At 45.7% G+C, this 25,278-nt stretch overlaps 1 protein-coding gene across 16 annotated transcripts in view; it reads left to right on the top strand.

The window, feature by feature from the left end:
* Positions 1-25,278, top strand: part of MAP2 (microtubule associated protein 2) — a 1,132,493-nt gene that overhangs the window by 475,081 nt on the left and 632,134 nt on the right. For 8 of the 16 annotated variants that reach the window (XM_085648614.1, XM_085648612.1, XM_085648611.1 and 5 more), the window contains exons 1-2: positions 7,175-7,401; positions 7,733-7,813. The exons of 3 other annotated variants lie outside the window; for them this stretch is intronic. The gene's annotated coding sequence lies outside the window, so the exon portion shown is untranslated. Of the gene's footprint in view, positions 1-6,029; positions 6,386-7,173; positions 7,402-7,467; positions 7,648-7,732; positions 7,814-25,278 lie in introns of those variants that run through there. 5 more of the 16 variants (XM_085648602.1, XM_085648601.1, XM_085648600.1 and 2 more) reach the window with 3 other exon arrangements.

Genomic DNA, 25,278 nt, shown 5'->3' with positions numbered 1-25,278 from the left:
AGTTAATAGCTCACTGTTCTTTGTTAGGATTTTAACTTATAAACTGCAAGTAACAAAAGGATCTTACTGACAAAAGCAGTAACCCACTGACCTATTTACAATATGTGCACTTTGTGATGTGCATGGTACATTTTCTTTGCAGCAGGCACATTAACCCTCTGCGCTATCTTTCCATGAGTCAAAAGTTCCACTAGACAAAACTCCGATCTCGCTCTAGGAAGAAGTTTATTCACCGGAGTTATCATGACATTTTTATTATTGCCGTAAATTGTTGTAGGCCAGGAAGGAGGCAGCAAGTGCTTTTAAAACCATAATTTATAACACCCCCACTCAAAGTCAGCACCCGTCGCAGTCACACTGGTGGCACCGCCCTGGAGCCAGCTCTTCTCAGGGGTCCTGTGACCTCAGTGACAGTCACTGTTGCTCTAGGGTGTGCTACTTCGTAGGCCTGCCCACAAGACTGGAGGTGAACTTCAGTATGGATTGTGGTGGGCAAGCCTTCAAGGTGAACCCACACTTGCCACTGCTAGGGTCCACCTGCTGGTGCTAAGACACCAGGGCTTTTGCGGTTTTGCAGGGCCTTCTAAGGTCTAGCGTGGGAATGTGCTCCCTCAGGAGAGTGGTCTGGTGGACTGGTCATGAAGGCTGAACCTGGTTCCCTAGTTCTAATTTCGGCAGCTCTGCCTCCAGTGCTACATCGGCTCCCTCACTGAACACCATACTGCCCCACTGAGAGAAATTCACACTGCTTTCAACCACAATCCAATTTGACCTACTATAAACACCTGGCTGTGACTCAATTCAAATTACGCACTAGGCAAGAGCAATATGCTGCCTAAAGGAAAAAGTAACATCCTGGAAAAAGCAAACACTCGTAGGGAATGAAATATTAAATAAAGCATGTGAAATGTAAGCAGAAACAATGTGGTGAACGTAACGCTTTTACAGTCATTATGCAGAAATCAACGAGTATTTTTGCCTGAAAACTACAGGGCCCAGAAAGGATCCATTTCAATGTCCACTGCTTATATGCTTACAAAACGTAAGCAGTATGGTTTAACCCCTTCGCTGCCAGGCCTTTTCCCCCTCCCGTGCTACGCCCTTTTTTGGCTATTTGGGGTAGTGCGCTCTGAGGCCCCTGTAACTTTTTGACCACATAAGGTATCCATGCCAAATTTGCGTCCTTTTCTTCCAACATCATGGGGATTCTGAGGGTACTCAGGGTTTGTGGATTCCCCTGGAGGGGTCACAGAAATGAGCCAAAATACAGCAAGATTTAGTTTTTTGGGGGGGAAATGGGAAAAACGGGCGGCAAATGAAAGCATCTGGGTTTTTCCCTGCAAGTGTTATCAACAAAAGGGTTTGTGGGGCTAAAATCACCATTTTCCCAGCTTTTAGGGGATACCAGACTTTTGTCAGAAACCCAACATTTTTTACACAGTTTTGGCATTTTTCGGGGACATAGCCTATTTTTGCTATTTTTTGTGCTTTCGACCTTCTTCCAGTTAATGGTAGGAATGGGTACAAAAGCAATAATGGATCCTGGAAAGCTATACATTTTGGAGAAGTAGACAAAATTCTGAATTCAGCAAGGGGTCATTTGTGTAGATCCATCAAGGTTTCTTTATAGAAACTAACAGTTAAATATAGGATAAATTGAAAATTTGTTGAAAAAAAGCACCTTTTGTGTCAACGTTTTCACCTGTAACTTCTTCTAATTTTGACAGCTCTTTGAAAACAATATACCGTTACATCCGCTGGACATTTCTGGTTGTGGGGATATATAGGACTTGTAGGTTCACCAAGAACCCGACGAACCCAGAGCCAAAAACTGAGCAGCAACTTGCAATGGTTTTTATTATGTACCGGGTATATAGTAATTATTCTGTAAAAATGTGTACATGGAAAAATCGGTATGAAAGACACCTATGTATTTCTGAAATGGGAACAAAATATAGAGTTTAGAAACAGTAGATATTTGCACATTTCCGAAATTGGGAATACTCATACTAGCATGAGAATTATCAGTCATTTTTTAGAATGACTTCTTTTTTACACAATGTCTTTCATTTGGAAGGCAGAAATGCATCGAAAGTCAATAGGTAATAACAGTTCCTTTACAAATCTGAATTACCCTAAGTCTCCCGATAAAAATGGTACCTCACTTGTAGGGGTAGGCATAGTGCCCACGACAGGAAATGGCTCAAAACCCAACGTGAACACACCACATTTTCACAATGCAAAATTACCCTTTTTTAGCAAAGTGCCTAGCTGTAGTTTTTGAACCATAGCTCTGCTGGCACCTAGGGAAACCTATCAAACCTATACATTTTTGAAAACTAGACACCCAGGGGAATCCAGGATGGGGTAACCTGACTGCCTCCCACCAGGTTCTGCTACCCAGAATCCCTTGCAAACCTAAAAAATTGCCAAAAAAAACACATTTTCCCCATATTTCTGTGGTGGAAAGTTCTGGAATCTGCGTGGATCCACAAATTTCCACCCACCCCGTGTTCCCCAAAGTCTTCCGATAAAAATGGTACTCTAACTTGTGTGGGTCAGCCTAGTGCCCGTGACAGGAAACGGCGCTAAATGCATCGTGGACACACCTCAATTTCGCAGTGAAAAATGACCCTTTTTAGGCCAAGTGCCTAGCTGTAGTTTTTCAACCATAGCTCTGCCGGCACCTTGGGAAACCTAGCAAACCTATACATTTTCGAAAACTAGACACCCAGGGGAATCCTGGATGGGGTGACTTGACTGCCTCCCACCAGGTTCTGTTACCCAGAATCCCTTGCAAACCTAAAAAAATTGCCAAAAAAAACACATTTTCCCCACATTTCTCTGGTGGAAAGTGGTGGAATCTGCGTGGATCCACAAATTTCCACCCACCCCGCATTCCCCAAAGTCTTCCGAGAAAAATGGTACCTCACTTGTGTGGGTCGGCCTAGTGCCCGCGACAGGAAACGGCGCAAAACGTAACATGGACACACCTCAATTTCACAGCAAAAAATGACCCTTTTTTGGCAAAGTGCCTAGCTGTAGTTTTTGAACCATAGCTCTGCCGGCACCTAGGGAAACCTAGCAAACCTATACCTTTTTGAAAACTAGACACCCAGGGGAATCCAGCATGGGGTGACTTGACTGCCTCCCACCAGGTTCTGTTACCCAGAATCCCTTGTAAACCTAAAAAATTGCCAAAAAAAACACATTTTCCCCACATTTCCGTGGTGGAAAGTTCTGGAATCTGCGTGGATCCACAAATTTCCACCCACCCCGTGTTCCCCAAAGTCTTCCGATAAAAATGGTACCTCACTTGTGTGGGTCGGACTAGTGCCCGCGACAGGAAACGGCGCAAAACGCATCGTGGACACACCTCAATTTCGCAGTGAAAAATTAACCTTTTTTGGCAAAGTGCCTAGCTGTAGTTTTTTAACCCTAGCTCTGCCGGCACCTAGGGAAACCTACCAAACCCACACATTTCTGAAAACTAAACACCCGGGGGATTCCAGGGAGGTATGGCTTGCGTGGATCCCCCAACGGTTCCTTACCCAGAATGCCCTGCAAACCTCAAATTTAGCTGAAAAAAATCACCTTTTTCACACATTTTTGTGTGGGAAAGTTGTGGCATCACCGGGCTGACACAAATTTCCTACCACCCAGCGTTCTCCCGGGTCTCCCGATAAAAACGATGCCTCACTAGTGTGGGAGGCCCAAGTACCCGCGACAGGCAAGGGCCCAAAATTTATTGAGGCGACATGAAAATTGCCTACCTCAAAACGACCTGGTTTTGCAAGGGGGGTCACCTGGGTTTTTGGCCCAGTGCTCGGCGGCCACCTAGGGGAATCTACCAAACCCACACATTTCTGAAAACTAGACACCCGTGGGATTCCAGGGAGGTATGGCTTGCGTGGATCCCCCAACGTTTCCTTACCCAGAATGCCCTGCAAACCTCAAATGTAGCTGAAAGAATCACCTTTTTCACACATTTTTGTGTGGGAAAGTTGTGGCATCACCGGCCTGACACAAATTTCCTACCACCAGCGTTCCCCCGGGTCTCCCGATAAAAACGGTGCCTCACTCGTGTGGGAGGCCCAAGTACCCGCGACAGGCAAGGGCCCAAAACGTATTGAGGCGACATGAAAATTGCCTACCTCAAAACGACCTGGTTTTGCAAGGGGGGTCACCTGGGTTTTTGGCCCGGTGCTCGGCGGCCACCTAGGGGAACCTACCAAACCCACACATTTCTGAAAACTAGACACCCGGGGGATTCCAGGGAGGAATGGCTTGCGTGGATCCCCCAACGTTTCCTTACCCAGAATGCCCTGCAAACCTCAAATTTAGCTGAAAAAATCAACTTTTTCACACATTATTGTGTGGGAAAGTTGTGGCATCACCGGGCTGACACAAATTTCCTACCACCCAGCGTTCCCCCGGGTCTCCCGATAAAAACGGTGCCTCACTCGTGTGGGAGGCCCAAGTACCCGCAACAAGCAAGGGCCCAAAACGTATTGAGGCGACATGAAAATTGCCTACCTCAAAATGACCTGGTTTTGCAAGGGGGGTCACCTGGGTTTTTGGCCCGGTGCTCGGCGGCCACCTAGGGGAACCTACCAAACCCACACATTTCTGAAAACTAGACACCCGGGGGATTCCAGGGAGGTATGGCTTGTGTGGATCCCCCAACGTTTCCTTACCCAGAATGCCCTGCAAACCTCAAATTTAGCTTAAAAAATCATCTTTCACACATTTTTGTGTGGGAAAGTTGTGGCATCACCGGGCTGACACAAATTTCCTACCACCCAGCGTTCCCCCGGGTCTCCCGATAAAAACGGTGCCTCACTCGTGTGGGAGGCCCAAGTACCCGCGACAGGCAAGGGTCCAAAACGTAGTGCGCCTCAACAGGCAAGGGTCCTAAACGTAGTGCGCCTGACTACGTTTTGGGCCCTTGTCTGTCGCGGGTACTTGGGCCTCCCACACGAGTGAGGCACCGTTTTTATCGGGAGACCCGGGGGAACCCTGGGTGGTAGGAAATTTGTGTCAGCCCGCTGATGCTACAACTTTCCCACACAAAAATGTGTGAAAAAGGTGATTTTTTCAGCTAAATTTGAGGTTTGCAGGGCATTCTGGGTAAGGAAACGTTGGGGGATCCACGCAAGCTATACCTCCCTGGAATCCCCCAGGGGGGGCAAAAAGACTAAATAATGCCCAAAATATTTGGGGGGAGCAAAGGCCCTTGCCCAAGGGGCCGCTCCCCCCTACCTGGTGTCTAGTGGGTGGATCCCTGCTTGGGGATCGCCCTCATGTGGCGATCCCCAAGCAGGGATCCACTGGGGAGGGGTACCATTGGAAAGGGGAGATTATCCCCTTTCCAACGATACCTCTCCCGTCTTTCTACGTGCTCAGGGGGCTGCGATAGCCCCCTGAGCACGTAGAAAGTGAAACTGAAATGAGCCTCTTGGCTCATTTCAGTTTCACTTTCACTGTAATGACGTTGGCGCGACGTGCGCGCCGATCGTCATTACAGTGAAAGGGGGGGGGGGCCTCGGGAGCTGGGGAAGCTCTTCCCCAGCTCCCGAGGCTATTTTGCATGAAAGGGAGAGGGATTCCCCAGGGTATGCCTCATGACGAGCTGGACTCGTCATGGGCACAGCGCGACTGTGCTCCATGACGAGTCCAGCTCGTCATGGGCATACAAGGGGTTAAAAAGACCACATTCGTGAACACAAAGCCGCCGTATACATTTTGTTTTCCAATCCACCCATCAACCAGGTATTGCAGTACCTCCAGGTTTGGCGCACTTCCCCACCAGGGGAAAACAGCGCTTCACTGGCAAACCCGGTAAAGTGACGCTAATGTTTTTGGGGTTTGAATAAAACCAATCTGGCCACTTTAAGAACACTCCGTCTTGTTTATTTTATTGATTTTTCATACTATGAACCTTTTATTTCCGAGGCTGCACTTTGGAATAGAAAAATGTAAAAACGGCATTTCCAGCAAAAGTTTTCTTTTTTGCATCCATTTCACAGGAGAACAAATGAACGACAGGAAGAAAGAGTGTGAGAGAACCATCACCATCAAGCTCCTGATCCACGCACACAAACCACTGCACAACACGGGACCCACCTACCTCAACAACCGACTCAGCTTCCACACCCCCACCCGAAGCCTCCGCTCAGCCAACCTCGCCCTCGCCACAGTCCCTCGCATCCGAAAAACCACCGGCGGCGGCAGATCCTTCTCCTACCTCGCCGCCAAGACCTGGAACACTCTCCCCACCATCCTACGACAGACCCAGGACCTGCTGGCCTTCAGAAGACTTCTCAAGACCTGGCTCTTCGACCAGTAGCACCCCCCCCTCCCCAGCGCCTTGAGACCCTCTCGGGTATGTAGCGCGCTTTACAAATGCAGTGATTGATTGATTGATTGATTGATTTCTTGAGTCATGGTTTTCAGTAAGTGAGGAGTTTGACAAACAGAGAGGGAATAGGAGTAAGAAAGAGGATTGGTGACGGGGCAGCTGCCAGCGGCAGAGCAGAAGCGGACACCTTCCTTGTCTTGTCTGGGCAGGAAGCAAGAGAAGGAGACCTTTTCCTTCCCTGCTCCCCGCCCGTCCCCGAACAGCCACTAATGCCGAGCCTTCTCTAAGGCCCTGGAAATTTCTTGCGTCCCGGGACGCACGTTCAAAATAAAAAAGTTGGGGAACGGAAGCTATAGAATTAAAGAAGTAGGGGCACGCCGTGCCCTGCCGAGCCCGCCCACTTCGACCAATGTGCGGGTGTTGCACGCCTGGTGCAGCTTGAGAGAGGCAGGTAGAAGTCAGGCTGGTCGAGGCCTACCTAGAAGAATTGGGCACTGACCATCGAATGCTCAGTACCTGCCCAGTGACAGGAGCGCCTCTTTTCCCACGAGGAATGCGGGTACTTTTGTGGACTATGAATGGAACTGCCCTGAGTGTGCCAGGATACCCTGTACCTGTGCCCGTTTGTCTGGGCGGGTCCTGTGAGCGGGCAGTAACTGTGTGTCGGGCAGGAACGAAGAAGGGGGCAGGTGATGCAGCTGGGATTAAGCAAGGGCCGGCTCCCTGGGGATACGGCCGGTGGCACGCACTTAAAATGCCTGTCAGGCATTCGCCGCCACAGGCCCCTCGTCAAGCTGCTTAAGCAGTCCACGGCGCAGCCTCTCTTTGTACGGGAGTGATGGCGGAGCTCACCGGCGGGCGCTCCTTCTAGAAAATTCTGTGGCTGGCGAGTCCCCCCACCCCCTCTCCCTCTCTCTCTCGCTCGCTCGCTCGCTCTCTTTCTTGCCACTGCAGGGACCGTTTTTTTTGATTCGCAGTCCTCGGCTTCCTGGCTCGGAGATCCAGAGGCTGGGAGCTGGCAGACGGCGTCTGGCGCGGAGGTAGGCTGGGAGCCTCTGGGTGGAAGGCTGGGGTAGTCATTATGCAGCACTTGTTTAAGGGTAGGGTTCCCGGGGCGGCTGCGGCGGCGCCAGCCTATGAGCTTGTTACGAACCTCTTGTGCTCCGGTGACGGGGGCTTCGCATGACTCCAGACAAAGGACATTACGCCGGGAAGAGGCGACCTGCTGCAAAGCGACGAGCTCCCTCCGGCGCTAGCGACAGCTGGGCATTTTGGTTAAGAAAAGGGTATCGTTTGTTTTGCTTTCGAGGGAGGCTGAGGCTAAGGATGTGCAGACAGTAAAACCTTTTTTTGGTCTTTATTTTTCCTTAGATCTTCCGTGTCACCCTCCTTTAGCTGAGACATATATTTGGGGCTCATTGTTTCATTGCTGGGAAGACAGAAAAAAAGGAGGTAAGGCAAGAGCTGTTTTTTTCCGTTTCTGTAATGCATTGATTTATGGTATAGTCGTTTCTGTAGCTGGCGGTGTCTTTTTATGCAGCGCTGAATGCTGATGATTGTAGCCTGTTAATAAATGCTGCCGGTTTTGGCAGGTGCGGTAACTGAAGGGCAGGCAGATAAAGGGTAATCCCGGCCTTATACAATCTAGTCAAGTGGGAAAACCGGGATTAGAACTCGGGTCTTCTGGGTTGACAGTTTACAATGTAGGCACCAGCCCGCATCATCTCCCTTGTGCCTTTTCTTGCTCAGGATGGCTGTGCAGAAAATCTGCAGCATCACCCTGTAGGCGCTGGAAAGCCTCATCCGCAGTGCAAGGGTACTGAAGCTTGGCAACAAGCGGGGGCTTGGCTGAGCCAACGGTGGCAGTCGAGGAGGGTGCCAGGGAGAAGACATGAAGCCTCCGGTTGCCCCGAAAGGCGTTCGCGCTTTACTCCATATGCATCTTTGGAAGGCATCCATGGTGTTCTTATGAAGGCCATTGCTTCCAACACTGGTGTGAACGAAACACGCAAGACAGCACACGCAGAAGGCACGGAAGCGGTTAAAGAAAGCGGTTATTAGTTTAAAAAGCGAATGAAAATCGGTGTCAAAAGAACATCTTTTGTTGCAGAAGGGGAAATGGGGAAAACACGCCCATCCCTTTCGTGTGTGCCTTAATTATGCAGCCATGATTTCTCCATAAATGGTGTCTCAGCCAGGAGATCTTGAGCAGGTGTGTGGGTGATGGGGGAGGGGAAGCAATTAGTCTTAATTCCGACTGAAGCACGCAGGAAAGGTTGGATTTAATTTTGCTCTGGAGACAGAGTGTGCCTTGTTGTCCCTTGTGCGATTCTGCCTGAATTTCTGTACCCTTTGACAGTGCGGATGGGTGGTGAATGGAAGCCATGTCTTTGTAGCCCAAGTAGAGCAACTCTGGATGCTGGAGGTTTTGCTGGTTGCCTGGTCCAGTCGGTCAGTCAGCATCTCACCTGCTGAAAGCATCATGACGTCATTTGCAGCAGCCAAAGATGTGACTGATGACTGGTACCAGTGGCATAACGCAACATTTGGAGATCCCCGACGAATGTGAGCAGGGGCCTCTGAGCCGCCCATATCTCACAGATAGTCATTGGCCTTAAGCTGAATGGGGGCCCTCTAAAGGATTGGGGGTGTAGCCCTCACCCATGCCACAGGCGCTGCATGGGTCTGAACTACTCCCCTGACTGGCACACAGCAATGAGGGACAATTGCCTTACAGACTTTCATTTCCTTTAGTGTTCTTCCTTTTTCATGTCCATTTTAAAACCTTATTTCAAAAAAGAGGAAGTGAAACATTTCCAATTCATATTTTTTTCACCAAATTACAATGCGATATTGTGCAAGTTATATTACAAAATACACTGTAGACAAACAATTATGAAATTACTGATTCTTCTCTGTCTCACACTAAAGCTACCTTCTCATAAGCACAAAGTAATCTGAAATCATATTTCACCCGTTTGGTTACATATTTTTGTAGGGGCAAGGCTTCTTAGTAACGTGGGGATGTTTTGGACAATACGCAAGACCAGCAATTATTTATGAAAACTGATGCCACTAGTTTGTTGTCATTGAGTCTCACTGTACAGTCATCAAGATAAGCTGAGCAGTGCGTGCTTGCAGCAGTCAGTGTCATTGCTGCCTGCAAAGCCCTGGAGTTGTTCTGCATTAGAAGTCTAAACAATTTGTCACACCCGGTGTTTTGCTCCAATCTTCTTCCTGCTGTTCCTGCCTGCTTATTCCTGGTTCCCTGCTGCTGTATTGGTGCTGGTGTACATTAGGTGTATTGCCGGGGGAGGGGGGAAGAATTCTTGTCAGGCTGATGCTCCCGAAGTCCCGAGGGACTGTGGGAGACGCAGTCACGTGTCAGTTGTGCTTGTCATGTGATTGGCTTTGGCCTGGCCCTTTCAGAGGCACCACCCTGTTGGGTCTGTGGCAGATTTCCGTGCAGGCCTGTCAGTGTCTGTGGTGCATTTCGTGGCTGTAGTATGAAGTTAGTTGCCATAGTAACGTAGCTCCTCTTCGACAATAGGCTCCTTCACGTTCGGCAGTCATGGCTGCTCTGAGCTGCGCATTTACAAGACAGAAATCATGTATAAAGCTAATGCTTTCCACAAGATCATGGGAGCATACATATGTGTTTCTTTTGAATGCCCCCATCCTCCAGTATGTTCGGTGATTTCTTTTTCTTTGTTCAGACGATGCAGTTTGGGATAAGATGGCGGCCTTTGTTTATATGAAGCAGGCTATAGACGTGCTATGGTAGGTCCCTTTTGTTTCTTCCATGGCCAGATTTCTTCACAAACGGAACATTTTAGCTCATAATTACCAAGCATTAAAGGCAGAGGGTGTTTACTACACATGCCAGTCTCAGGGGCGTAGCTTGGAGGGGGGACGGTGTTTGGGGTGTAATTCCCCCTAATAAATGTATTTTCTGATGAATAGTTGGGTACATGTGATTTCAGTCAGGTATTGTGAGATGTCCATCGGATTTCACTAGGGATGTTTACATTAACACAGACAAAATCGAATCGTTCCCTCTCTGTTTTGAAAGTCCTCAAAATATAGGGTATTTTACAAAATATTGTGTTTTCTCCCTTAGTACTCCTACCAATCCACATCCCTCTCCCTTTGCATTGCCCCGTAGGCCTCACCCATGCACCCTGCTTGTCCTATAATGTGTTTAAAAATTATATGCCAGTCTGATTGTCTGAAAATCTGAAGCTCGACCCCCCAATCCTACTGACCACGCCTCACCCCTGTCCAGTCTAAGATTCCAACCATTCAAGCTGCAGATCACAGTTCAGCCAAACTGAGCATCTGCTCTAGAATCGGTACCCAGAGATATGTGGAGAGACCTCTTTCATTGGTACATGCCTCTGGAAAGCCACAGATGCCTCCTTAGTTTGGTTTGAATGAGCAAGGGTGCTTCTTGGAGGAGTAGCCATTGCATGAAGCTTCATCGTTAGCTGTAACGCAGAATTAGTGAGCCATGGAGTCAGACAAAACCTGGCTGATTGGAAAACTCAGAATCTTCTACCTGTGGACAGTGAAAAGGATAGGAGAGGCTCAGAAAATGCAGATGTTGTGTTTGAGCGTTTGCCATCTTAACTTTAATTAGATTCACTCTCCATAAGGAATGCCATTTTCCTTGCCAACATCCTTAAACCCAAAGATAACATGGGATCAAAGGGAGCTTGTCAAAAGGATACACATCCAATTAAGAAAGCAGTTATCATACTAGAAATGTGCCACGTTTCATGAACGCCTCTCTTTAAAAGGAGACAACTCAAAAACATCTGGAGAGTTTGTATTCATGCTGGAATAATAGCTAACTAAATGCCTGCTTCTGCTAAATTAAATAACGAGTGAAGCGCATAAACCTGCCTTCAGAGCAACAAATGGAATTCACAGAGGCCCAATAAAAAGCCCCAACTATTAATGTTTGAATTCTGATCTGGCAGAGGCATTTCTTGAGCTAGCATAATCTCCAGATTAGGGATTCAGAAGTCCAGAAGGTACAAAGATCACTCCATGGGTGTCTTTAATTCAAATAAGTATGACTGGTCAGTGGTCTGTTCACCCTTTTCAGATATCTGCGTGTAGGCTGGAGATCTGGCCTGGGCTTACTCATTCTTTCACTCTCTGGAGGGCTACAAAATGAGCACATTAAGTTGGATAACAGCCATATTAACATCTTGTAAAAAAGGAGATTTGATTTGGGAGAAATGTTGGGCATCTCCGAATTGGCCTGTAACAGAAGCTATGCATTGTGCAGTGGCGTGACCCAAGTAACAGCCACGTGAATCAAGAAGTCTTGCCCTCTGTGAACGTACCACTAAATTAATTTATCGATCATGGGAACGTTGGTATTGGCATGCTTGAAGCAACCTCCTAGTTTCATTGAAAATAAATGCATCACTTAGAAGAAAATCGAACCTTACCATCCAAGATGGAAAATGCAGGGATCTTGGAGTTGTAGTGTCTAAACCCTGCCTCACCCCTCTAGCACCCAGACAAACACACTACAACATCTGCAGATAATACAAAAGGATTTGCCTCTCTGTGCAGTCGTCCGCAGGAGACGCTGAGAGGGGGTGGTGGGCAGATTTCTTCAGTGCCCTGGTTTATCTGACAGCTAATCAATGGAAGTATTACATAGTATTGCGATCAAACAACAAGATGTGAAGACATCCCAGTCACCTATAGTGGCGGCAAAATAATTGTTCTTGATTTGGAATTTGCAAAAACGCAAGAACTTCTAGGGTGTTTCTAGTATGTTCATCTGACCTGTGCTTAGGTGGATTGAGGTCTGTGAATCTGCCCCTCCCATCTCAGAGGAACATGTGGAATGTATGCAGAGGTGCTCTGCTCAAGCATTTGCTTGAATGACTTACAGACCACTCTTCAGTTAAACTTCAGGCCCTTTGAACAAAAAAGGACCGAATTGTGTCTCTTGTAGATGCCCCGACCATTTGATAACTATGACAGATCAAATGTCCAACGTAAGTGCAGATTTAGTAGGTTTTTTATTAGCCAACAAGGGAAAGATTATCCTGTTATTAAATTGTTATGAAAGGGACTTCCTGAAGGGAGTGCCTCAACCTGGTCAGCACTTAGAAAATAACTGTGGATCGAATACTTGAATTGCTTTCATCCACTGATAACTTTTCGGAAAGCATTCCAGTCCAACCATGCTACTCTAGACAGAAACCAGATTGATGCATATAACAATTGGTCCTGCTCCAATAGACCAGGCCCCCTTTGGATTGGAACATCATCAACCCCAGACGGGTTCAGGCCATTGGGCCTCTTCAGTAAGGCACAGCTTCAGCCCATAGGAGCAGTGAGCACATGGTCTTCGTCTGGGCATATCTGTTGCACTTAGGATGTTTCACTTATACAAACAAAAAAAGGCTAGCTGGAATGTTTGAGTTAATCTCAGCCACTAGTAATAATTTAGCCCGCATTCCACTCCATCATGATTTTGTCCACTATGGTGTTGCTTGGTTTTTGTTTAGATGTGGCCTGGACTTGCAGTTCAGGGTGGACAGTTCCTATTGAAGCAAGGCCAAAACTGATTTGCAAATGGCTCATCTCTGTCTGGAGCAGCATAGTTGACAAAAATGATGAACTGGAAAAATGTAAGTTGACAAAAGCATCTTCAGAGCTGTGTGTTGGTTGCAGCTTTGCATTTGATACTACTGACCATAACTTTCTGTGCTGCAACTATTACCCATGGAAAATCCCCCAAAACACTAGTCAGTGCTAGAAATACACACGATGAATGAATGCTACAAAAAATGTCAACATTAACTATCAAACAACGTTTTGTATTTTTGCAGCCATCTTGTTTGACCTTCTTTTAACTTGCGTACAAAATGCATTAGCCACTGTAGCTGCGCATCATGCCCTTTTTTCTTTTGGCCATGTTGCACAGCATATTGCTGTGGCTGTAGAGCATCGCCAAAAGTCATTGCTAGATCCTGTAGGTTCCAAAGATGAGACCCGTTGGCTTTGCCAGCGCTTGTTCTTGTATGCACCTGCTACACTAGATACATTATTTTTTACCCACTCATAATAGGCACCATTAATCTGCTACGAAGATGGACTGACTTGCAAAGACTGATGACTTTACCCAACTCTAGGCAGACACACATTTCCAGTGAATGTAGCCGAAGCAGCAAAATGACATCATCGGAGGCAGGGATATTAAACTCGTTTCTGAACTTCATTCGTTTGGAAGACTGTTTGTTATTATTATGTTTGGTGAAAACCTCAGTGTAAAAGTTGTATCTTAGCGCAAGGATTAATCAAATGTAGGCGCTTATCTGGTGGTGCTTGTATAGAACCTTTCCCCATATTATTTAGAGAAGATCCTCCCTGAATGGGCTCGTGCAGCGTCATTTCTAGGAGAACAGCAAGTTGGGCATCTTAGAGTTTTTGGAGGCATAGATGGCACCATCAACCATGGTAGCACCTAAGACCTCAAACATCTTAGCGCCTAAAAACTCATCCATGGTACCATTTGCTGGAACTAGGTGAAACATTTATACAGGGGCAGTTGAAAAACAGATACTTTCATACTGGGTTAAACTGGGGTCATCCACACTGCATATTTCACCCCTCTTTTTTGGAGCATTGCATATGAACTCTGAATACAGGCTTCTACCTGCGTTAAGTAGTCTACATAAGGGAGGAGTAAGGCCCTAAGGTGTCCTTTGCACCCAGGTTGGCAGAGCTGGAAAACCTGATAGCTTTCTGCAAGATGATCGTTCACAATCAAAAGTTAATGTAAAAATATTGTAGCCCAGGCACCACTTGGGAAATGATGTCATAAGTTAGGGCGCTGCAGACATTCAGTGCCATCAGGAAAATGGTAAAACACCTTTTGGATAAACCCATTTAATAGAGCGTAGCGGGCACTGGGATAAGACGGGATCCATGTAAAATGGTGGGCGGATACTCTGTAAGAGTGCTTAACTTGAACAAAAAAAGATAGGGGAGCGGCCCAAAATCGGTCTTTGGAGCTCACAGCTGACCTGCTGAATGCCCAGGCTGCCCAGTCTTTGATTCCCTCTCAGGCCTATTCCCTCCACCACCCTACACTTCCTATTACTCTATCTCACTCTTACAGTTTCTTTTTGATCCCTGCTTTCTTTCTTTGTCACTATTTTCTTTCTGTCTCTTTCACCTTTTTTTCTCCCCGACCTTTCTCAATTTTTCTCTTATGCTCTTGGTCCAAATCTGATGATGAAACCTAAGTGCCCACCATGGCACAAATTAAGCACAGCTCTGGAACATAGGATATGTGCGCTCCAAAAGGGCACTGTAGAGCTGCTATTGTAGGGTGTGACAGATCTAAATGTGTAATGTCTCAATTACTTACCGGTAAACTTCATTGCTCCAAGACTTCCTTGTGACAGTCCTTAATCTATGATGCAGGACAGGGATGAGGAAGAAGGGCGAAGAGGTAATGACAATACAAACCAGCAAGATATTGTAATGCTTAAAACGAGGTGCGTGCCGTGCATGAATTAAGCTCAAGGATAAAGTTGGAATGATCAGACATGTCAAGGATCACATTCGAGAATCAAACCAGATACTAATGCACGCAGGCCTGTTTGTGATCATTTTCTTTGAGTTCATGTGCATATCCTTGTATTTATTCTATTTTGTATTATACAAGTCTGGGCTTTAATGGGTACATAGCTGTTATTTCGAACTACTCTTCGTTGCCTTTCCTGGCCTTTCACAGATAGCTGGGGATTAGAAATTCCCTCTAGAGTGGTCCTCCTGCTTCAGAGTATGTAAGTGCCACTCTTCTGGCTCTGCCAAACACCATTGGCTTTTATAGGCAGAGATCTGTCTGGAAGTCTCTCCATTTCCCTTTAGGGGTGAACGTTGTGCGCCTAATGCCTAGGTTTCTACCAGTAAGATGTAGAATCTACTTTGCCAATATTAACTGACCTCTTCGCACAGAACTCAGTTCTAATTACAGTAACACCCACTCATGCTACTAACATTAGCCAATTTCCCCATAAAACTGAATCTGAGAGGGCATTTGTCCCAACCTCAGACATGGTACTCTTCTTTTCCTCCTGCGTGAGCGGTAAAACGTCTCTGATTACTACTTTCTTGACCGCAAGCTGAATACAACTACTCCAACCTTGGATGCATCGAGCTAAATTGGGCTGGCGTGGTTTTGTTTTATGTATAAGGTCTACTGTGTTTCAGGGCAGGGTGCATACATTGACCCCAAACAGGCATCAAATATCCCCACCCTGTTCCACATAGGACATGCACTGCCTTTCATAGCAATAAAAGGTGCGGGTTATTGTCCGTCAATCAATCTTTATTTGTACACAAACTTGTCTGTGCGGGTCAGTATTATCGAAGACGGAATATCGAAGGGTCACAATATCATAGCCAGAATATTGAGGAATACAATATCGAAATGTATTTTTTATACCTAGCTTCACATATTCATACTTCTTCTGGTCACATTGTTGTGACCCTTGGATATTCTGCCTTCGATATTTCCTACCATGATTAAGCTTGTCAACTGCATTGCCCTGGGTCGAATGTCTTTTTGTTATATTTTCTTTTTAACTGTGTCAACACTCATTGTATACATCAAAAAAGTCCCCCAACAGTTACAATGAAGTCTAGATACCTTTTAAGTATATGTTTAACATATTATTCCCTTGCACAATTAAATTGGACAAGTCATATTGCTTTCTTCGAATGATTACTGATATGCTTATATTCTAAAACACTTTCTTAAACTGTATGTAATTAACTACATTGGGAACCTTGTTTTGCCTGATATATTCCCCTGCTCCCATCTGGAATATTGGGGGCCTGATATTTTGACATCCGTTGTTATAATGGCATTGTTTTCCAGGAAGTGGGTTATTGGCTGACTTGTGACTAAAACTCTCTCTGAGGGAGGGAAGGCCCTAAAGAAATGAATCCTCTAAAAATAAAATCAAGGAGGATTTTTGGTAATTGTCTCGAAACAAAAGACTAAATAGGTTTGTGAGGGTCTGGCCCAGGCTTGTCTCTTGTGACTCCCTTGACAGAGTTCTGATAAGGCAAACATTCAGATACGGTAACATTGGCTCTTTTGAAGCCGCAGAAAGGCTGCCACTTGGGTTGTGATCTTCTGAAGACCAGGGACTATGTTTCGGCTGAACAGCAGCATCGTGTATCGATAGTGCTGGGTTCACACTGTAAAGTGATGGTACTTCGTGTGTTCCTACAAGTTGGATACATTGTGGTCGGCAGCCAGCAGTGCCAATGAATGCAATCAAACATTGACTTGGAGAGGTGCAACGACCTAATCAAAGTCAGCAATTCTAATCCCTACTGTGGGTGGAAGTGTTGAGGTCTTCAAAACCCACAATAGGGTGAAGATCTTAACTCTGTCTTCATGCAAGGACATTGTGGAATTAATATCCCGACTCACTATCCAAGGGTCAAACTAGCTCTGTTGATCTTAAAAGAAGGAGGCTGTTAGTCTAGCCATTTCACACAACTACCATTATAGAGGTAATGGAATGTGGGCCCAGTAGAAATCGCACTGTACAATCGGAGCGGGGCGATCAACCTAAGAAGGAACAGAGGAGGTCAGCAGAACACTGGGGATGTTATTGGACTAAGGGCATCATGCACAAAGGGTTTGAATTGTTGCAAACCCTCAGGTTTTCTTAAATCTGAGGGTTTGCAACCGCTAAAATGCTTTTTGAAATGTAATAAACCCATTAAACGGTTTGGGAAAGGTTGTCTGATTCATTAAATAGGTTAAGTAAACAATAAGGAATCGGAATGTGGAAGGGGCGTGTTCAGGACGTCCCTTCCAAATACCGATTCCTTATGCTATGCATTAATGTTTCGTAACTGAAATCTGGTCGCAAAACGTTAATATTTTGCCACCAACTTAAGAGATGTGGTAAGCCATTAACGAACGGGACGGGGTTCCCCTAAAGAACCATTTCCCCTTTGTGAATTTTGACAAAATCTTTTTTAGGAGCAGGCGCTGGTCTGCGGGTCCACTCCTAATAAAGGTTTGTGCAACTTTTGTTTTTTTTAAAACACTAACAGTTTTTTTAGGGAAAAGGGCTGCATTTAGAAAAAAAATGATTGCATTATTTAAAAGCAATCACAAACATAGCGGTCTACTGACCCCAGCATGCCACCATCCCTTTGATTGTGGCCAATCATAGTGGATTGCAGTTTGCAACCTACCTCATGATTATTGATGAGGTATGTCGAATTGCAACCCACTAGGATTCTGCCATTTGTGAACCAGCCTAATATTACATTAGTCGGGTCACAAAATACAAATGCATTTGGTAAAAGTCGGTGCACAAATTCCAACCCGTTTTACCAAATGCATTCATGATACACGATGCCCAGTATTCTTAAATAGCTTATCCTGGGAAATCACTTTTTAAGACATTGGATTCATACGGCATAACATTTTGCTATGAATAGCAAATCGGTATTATTTTCTATTTAAGAACTGGAAAATGTATTTTTTGCACATGAGGCCCACGGAATTCGGCGAGAGCTTTAAATCCTATTATTTCTGGAGGTATTCTAAATATAGAGTAAAATTCACTGGCTGAATTTTCTCCTTAATACTATTTGCATGGTGGAAAAACTCAGCCAGGAAATTCTACTCCGTAATTAGAGTGTCCTCCAGATATTTGAGGATTTTCCCAATGAACTTGGGGTCAATTACTTTTTCGTAGGTCTTTCGATCCAAAGACTTCAGCCTGCTACTGTAGTGGAGAATCTGGAACAAGCACCCTCCATGATCTTCAGTGGAAATGAAGAAGGCAATGTGAAATACTCCTGAGTCCACTAATGCCCTGGTGTCAAAGTGACCTCCAGCCAAGGCTTTGTTCATTAAACAACCAGAGGGAGACATTCAGCGTCAGCTAGTGCCTTCTCCTGCCTGCAGTTCTTCCTTTACTTCTCCTTGCCGTTAGTTCCTCCTTTACCTCTTTTCATTCGGGGGAGAGGAGTGAGATCATGCTAAACACTGCAGAAAGCAGCCATGCCAGGCTACATCTTTAGAAACATCTAATTGCTCATGATGCTCCTCCTTGCTTCTCAGCAGCTTGCTGCTTAGAGCAGGATCTGGTTCAACTGCAGAGGAAGAGGGGAGTAAGGCTTTGAACACGTCTTGTTTGACTGGGTTGCATCTTGCGGTGCCCACAAAAGGATCTAGTCTCTACTCCCTAGTAGAATCTCCACCGCAGAGTCACTGGAACAGACTGAGACTGGCTTCCCTGTCTTGCTCCAGGGAGTGAAAATTAGCTTGATCTCCTCATGCAATGAGTGTTAAGTGACCCCAATTTTAGACCTGTACACCCAAAAGAGTTGTTGTAATTGATCCAGTGACTCAATGGCATATCTGAAGCAAAGGAACAGGGTTGGGGGAAGGGGTTGATTACCTATTGTCCTTTTTTAGGTCGAGCCTGGGCAATACATGCACCGCTGCAAGGCATTCTGTATTGGAGTATGGACTTGAAGCCCCGTCCACTCTCTGCCCATATTTTTATTTGGCTTGGGTCATTGTCCTTCGTAAAGGGTGGTTTCCGATTCGTTATCAGGCTTGTTAGTCCCTCCTTGGTACCGCCTTGTCTGTTTGTTACCTCCCATAACAAATGGACTTTTTACTTGTCTTGTTACAGTGTCTGCTTTATCTTGGCTGTGAGCACTATTTTGTTTAATGATTTGCCCTATTCTACCCACTACGTCGCAACACGCTGCCCGCTTTTATTTTATTTACTAATGGTGGTCCGATTTGACTATAGTGGCTGCGTTTCTTCATTTATTTAAGCAGTGCGGTCCGCTTTAAATATAGCAGCCGCTCCAATTTATTTATTGTTTACTAGTGCCCATGCGGCGCTTTCACAGGCATGGAGGCCACACCCCTTTCTGTAGACAAGCCGCGCCTTGTTTATTTATTTATTTAGTTTAGCAGTGCGGTCCGCTTTAAGTATAGCGGCCGCGCCTAATTATTTATTTTTTTGTTTGTGTACTAGCCCCCATGCGGCACTTTCACATTCATGGAGGCGACGCCCCTTTCTTTAGACAAGCTGCGTCTACAGAAAGGTGCACGGCTGCTATTAATGGGAAAGCGTGGCATGGGCGCTTTTACAAAAAAAAAAGCATCTGTTTGTCAACTTCACAAACCGATACATTTTTTTGTCAAAGAGCTCCATGCCGCGGTATCACTTTCATGTCGGCCATGCCCCTTTCTTTAGCCGCGGCTTGTCTAAAGAAAGAGGCGTGGCCTCCATGAATGTGAAAGCGCCGCATGGGCGCTAGTAAACAAACAAATATTTACAATGCAATCGGTCTCGCATTTGCGACAGTTTAAGCTATTGCATTACCAATAGCTCAGACTCTTGTAAATGGGAGACCTATTGCATTGCAAATGCTTGATCCTGTCTTGGCTCCTGGGTTTTTGGCACACTTTCCATTGGCCGTGCCAACCTGATTTAGCTGAAATAGGATGATTTAGCTAAAATAGGGTGCCAGGCACTTGGTGGAGGTGGAAGGGGGTGTGTTACTAGGTAATTAAACCCTTTCTGGGGTACTTACATCCTTTTCATAAACTTGGTCCAGGGTGACCATGACACTGTAGGCCTGGTGCTCCAGTTCCTCCATGACAGGAAGATATGAATGGTACTACATCCTGTTCCCGGGCCTCCTATACTCACTTTTTGACTCTTCTTTCGATGAATGAATCCTGCATCTCCAGCACTATACAGCAAACTATTTGGGAAGAACCTCCTATCGATGGCAGCACACAGTGCCTAAGCCTGCGCTGGATGATTGCTCCACAAACAGAAGGCACAATTAAAGTGGTTCACGTGGTGCCTGTGCCTAGTGACATGATGTGGATGTGTTAAACCATAGCACTGCTGCATAATCTACTCAAACTGAAGGAAGAGGAGAGAGTGAGAGAATAGCGAGGCCTGTAAATAAAAACATGGGGTCGTAGCTTTGTATAAGATGTAGAGTGTGAGGGATGACGCCGCATCTGATCCACACTGATGGCGTGAAAGGTTAATTTGTGTGGATGTGCACCAAGATGAAGCTGGTAGGCCCACTTATGGCATTCATCCACATGCATAATACGAGACAGGCAAATCTCTATCACAACTGTAAGGGCAGCTTCTTGCCCCACAACTACCTGGTCCATGAGGCCACAGGTTGAGGATGGGTCTAGGATGCAGGACTATGGGTATCTTTTGCAGCCGAAGATGGTAAGACTCTGCTTACGTCTTATGTATATCAGTGCGAGTGCACTGCTCAGTCATATGTCCTAAACAGCAATATTCTTTTGTATCTCAAGTTTTCTAAAGTTCACAAACCCATTTTAATTTTTTTTATAAAAATACAATAGTTTTTCCCTTGTAGTTTATTATCAGGTTATTTTCAGTGCAAAACATTGGTGGAGTTACAGGGCCACTCTAAATTGAGAGTGCTCCCAACCCGCCAAACCATTCCATTTAGAGTCTTTAATGAAACTTAAACTGAAGCAGGTTCAGGTTATATAGAAGGAGAACAAAAGTCAGGGAACCGGAAATGCTTAATTTACACTGAGGAAGTCTTCACTGGGTCTGCCGATATCACCCTCTTATCGCCCATCCACCAAAGGTCTCAGTGACTGTCGTCTTGCCCTACTGAGGCAATGGCAACCAACACTGGTTCTCCATGCCCGAGTCCACCATGAGATGCATGGCGGACCCTGGGAGGGAAAATGCAGAGTAGCACCCCCTACACATAATGAGAGAATCCCAAGCATTTGGGGTTATTCGCTCATTGTTTAGGGAGAACAAACTAAAGAAAACAAACTCCCAGCATTAGAGCTTGTTCTCTCTAACTAACAAACTTTGCCGGGGGTGATGTGAGCATAGAGCTCCCAGGCACCCCTTCAGTGCTGTGAGGAGAGCCGCTGCTGTGGCAGCCCCCCTGACAGCTCAGAGACCCCTGCCAGCGCGGCTCCACCAGGGTCTGAGTTACCCGCCATGGTATTCATAGTGGATAATGGTTAAACTTGGTTGCTAGCCAGGTTAGGAACAAATACGCCTATCAGTCTCATTGTCTCAAGCAAATTCATAAAATTCGAGTACTAGGAAATCTATATGTTTGATGTTGAAATCTAGAAACGTGTTGCAATAACATTGTTGTGGAACCCAAAAGCTTAAGAGGTGGCTCATATCCAGGTAGAGTCACCGTACGGATGACTTGATGGATAAACAGTGAAGATTCCCAGAATATTATAAAATGACACAAATGCACACAGGGTTTGCAGCTGTGGTTTTAATTGCAGGATTTTCTTAATCTCACATAAAGCCCCTATCACAAGTGAAAATCGAAAATAATTTGCTCAGGGGATTTTCACTATGCCATTTGGTGACGTCTGACATTTTTCTCCTAAATTCCCTTTCCCAAGCAGTCCTTCTGCTCCCTGGATGTTATCTTCTTTGGGCAGAGAGTATCCCCGAATTCTGCTAGTAAAAAGACTGGAAAAGAGACAGAAGAGAAGGTCAGCGAGAGAAGGACAGAGGTAAATAGATAGGTGAGACGTAGAGAGAGATGTGAGACAATGAGACAGCATGTCATGGAGAAAGAACTGAGACAGAGAGCGGAAAGGTAAAGTGAAATTGATGAGTTTACAGAGAGGGAGGGAGGGAAGGGAAGGGAAGGGAAGGTAGAGACTGAGAAGCAAGTGAGAGAGAGAAAGGTGTGATAGAAAAATGTGAAGAAGCGAAATAGAGAAATGGGAGGTAGCGATGGAAGTGTGATACAAAGAGAGAAGTGAGCTAGGAAGAAGAAAAAGATAGAATGTGTGCGAGAGAGAGGTGGAGGGAAAGAGATCGAAAGGTAGAAAGAGGAGTGGGGAAAGTTGAAGCAGCAAGAGAAAGATGAGGTAGATAGCGAGATTAGGCACAGTTGCAATAGAATCTTCTCCTCTAACCAAGCTGCTGAATCTCCAATGTGGAAGGGATGGTCTTACCACCTGCCTCAGGCTTTTCTGTGGAGCCGAAACAATCCTGGCCCATCCAGCCAGGCTGCTCTCAAATAATGAGCCCACTTTTGCAATGCTTAGGATCAAGCCATAATATCTAATTAAGAGGTGTAATGTTTTCTTATGCAAGGGCGCCCTATTGCAGTGATTCAGCAACCTTCATTTCAATCCATATCCCTACACGGCCATCTGGGAAGACTACACCAATTGGTGTTGTCCACAATTTTGGTAACTTTGTTTTACTTACATACCTTAAAGTGGTCACACATCTTCATTAGTATGTAGCCAAATTTGCTTAAGACCAGTCTAATGAGTGATCTGCTCTGGTAGAAAAAAACCTCTAGGAGTCTAATTCAGCCTACCTATTTCTTATGGATTAGTCTGCCACATTTGAAATTCTCAATTGTTTATTGCTTATCAAAAGCTTATTAAATTGGATTGAACACGTCATAGAAACATGGAGTTTGATATAAGATTAGCAGTTCCAATTTGCCGATTTCCAGTTTCATTTCCATACAGAGACCTACATACAAAAGCTGTATATATTTCTTGACAGCCCACTCTTCCCAGGATAGTTGGTAAATTGATAAAATACTGAATCATTGGAGGTCACAAGCTTCCCATTACGCAAGAGCCTGGGAAGTGCTCAGGAGAGAGTACTCTGATGAATGTCTAAAACTTATGATTCAGTATTAATGCTCCAAAAGGAGGCACCAAAAATACTGAGAACTAGCCAAATCCTGTAACGTCTCTTTATTAAAACCTGCTCTCTCCAGAATGCTGTAATATAGCCTTATATCCCGCTGCCGAGGGCTATACCGGTTGTTAAAGGCCCTGAACCCAAATTATTGGCCTGAGCCTCTGGCGAGGGCCTATAATGAGGGCGAGAGCCTAAGTGGAGCTCTCACTATTCAAATGTTCTAGTACATTGTGGCACTGGGAATGTACATACTCCATTCATATCATCTGCATATAGGACATAGATTGGGATGAGAGAGAAGCAGCCACGAATTTCAGGGTGCAGATGATAGGCTGGTAAATATATTGCATTTTTGTGATTTTAAGATGTAGACAATAAAGGACTCTGCTATTTGCTTTATGTGGATTCATCATTTAGGAGCAGTGATAATAAAGATGTGTGTTAATGGAGGTCAATTACAACTTGTGAGCCTCTCCTCATGGCACCTTGCGGAATGGACACAGTAAGATGACACAATAGTTTTAACAATCGGATTCATGACATAGAGCCGCAATGAAAACATGAGAGCCTCATCTGACAAGGCAGAAAAGAACAGAAATTGTGCCTGAGTTTCTCATCAAAATGATCTAGTGTTTTCATTCAGACCGGGGACAGCAGCCACAAGTAGTATTTCATTTGAGTGCATTGGGTATTGTAAGAAGTTAGGTTGTTGGTTGTCTGGGATGTGAGCCCTGGTCAAGCAGCAACCACAATCCTTCTCAGGGGGAGACACACTTCAACCCTAAATTAGCCTGTGCTCAACCCTCTGGTAGTTTGGCACACAGCAGTCAGGCTTAGCTTGGAGTCAATATTTAAAGTATCAGTGCAACACTTCAAACAGTAATAAAATGAAAAGCAACACACTAAAAGGATCCCACGCAATGTTAGAAAAATAGAAATTTCTTTAATAAACAAAACAAGGCCAAAAAGACAAAAATCCAATCAGTAGAACCGGAGATATGCAATTTTAAAGACTTAAGTGAAAATAGTGCCAAAAACAACATATCGCCAACTGTGGACATCTAGTCGTGCCGGTCCGGGACAAAGTCACGAGTTCAGGCTGACCGCAAGCAAAGTGTGCAGAATCTAGGGACCCATTTAGGCCCACTGAAGAAAGTTCCTTAAATCCTTGTTTCTGTAACATTGCATTGATCTGGGCTGAAAATGTGAAGCTCATCTGAAGGGAATGTGTTGATTCCGATGTGCGGCGATGCTGCTATGCAAGGTCCTGAGTCATCACCAAGGACTCCGTTAACGAGGGCATGCAATGCTAAGTCCAGGGTTGAGGATGTGTTACGCTGTCCAGTCAATGCGTCGGTTCTGAGGAGCTGTGAGGCTGCGATGCAGAGTCTGGTGTCATCATCGAGGAGGGATGTAAGGGCCTGCGCTTAGGAAGCGTCACAGAGGCGTTTCGGAAGAGGCTGCAGGCTGTGGAGGCTATGCATGGTCTTTGAAATGGGTCCAATCCACGCAGCAGTGGCAATGCGTAGGTTCTGCTCAGGGCTGCGCTGCACAGCCGAGGGGATGCATTGGTTTCACTGGATCTACAGAGGCTGGCAGAGCGCCTTAGGCCTACTTCCAAGGGGCCAAGAGTGGGTGACTGCAATTAGTAGGGTAGACTCACAGATGGCAGCCTCCAGATGCTGGGCCCAAGGTTGTTGGAGCCTTCTGTCCCTGAGGTTCAAGTCAGAAGGCTAGCCAACAAACCCTTGGAGTCAATCTGGTGGTCCTCGGTCCAGTAGATGCAGGTCGAGTCCTTCTCACCCAGGCAAGAAGGCAGACAGCAGCAGGTCATCACAGCAGGACAGCATTCCAACAGAGTGGCGGTTATTTCAACAGCACAGCAGTCCTTCTTCCTGGCAGACTATGTACAGGTCCAGAAGTGTACTGAATAGGTGGTGTCTGAGCTCTAATATTTATACCTGATGCCATCCCTCTGGAAGGTGGGAGAAGCTTCTGGAGGCTTCCCCTTGAATTCCCCAGGCATCTTGCCTTCCATGTCCTGGCTCTACACTAACCACAGGGGCTATGCAGCCCTTTGTGTGGAGATAGGACACAGCCTTTTCAAATGAAAGTAGGTCTGTATCCAGCTCCGCCCTA

The sequence above is a fragment of the Triturus cristatus genome, chromosome 3_2, assembly GCF_964204655.1.
Source record: "Triturus cristatus chromosome 3_2, aTriCri1.1, whole genome shotgun sequence".
Lineage (NCBI taxonomy): Eukaryota > Metazoa > Chordata > Amphibia > Caudata > Salamandridae > Triturus > Triturus cristatus.
The sequence above is the reverse complement of the archived record's forward strand: the minus strand, read 5'-3'. Positions and strand labels throughout refer to the sequence as shown.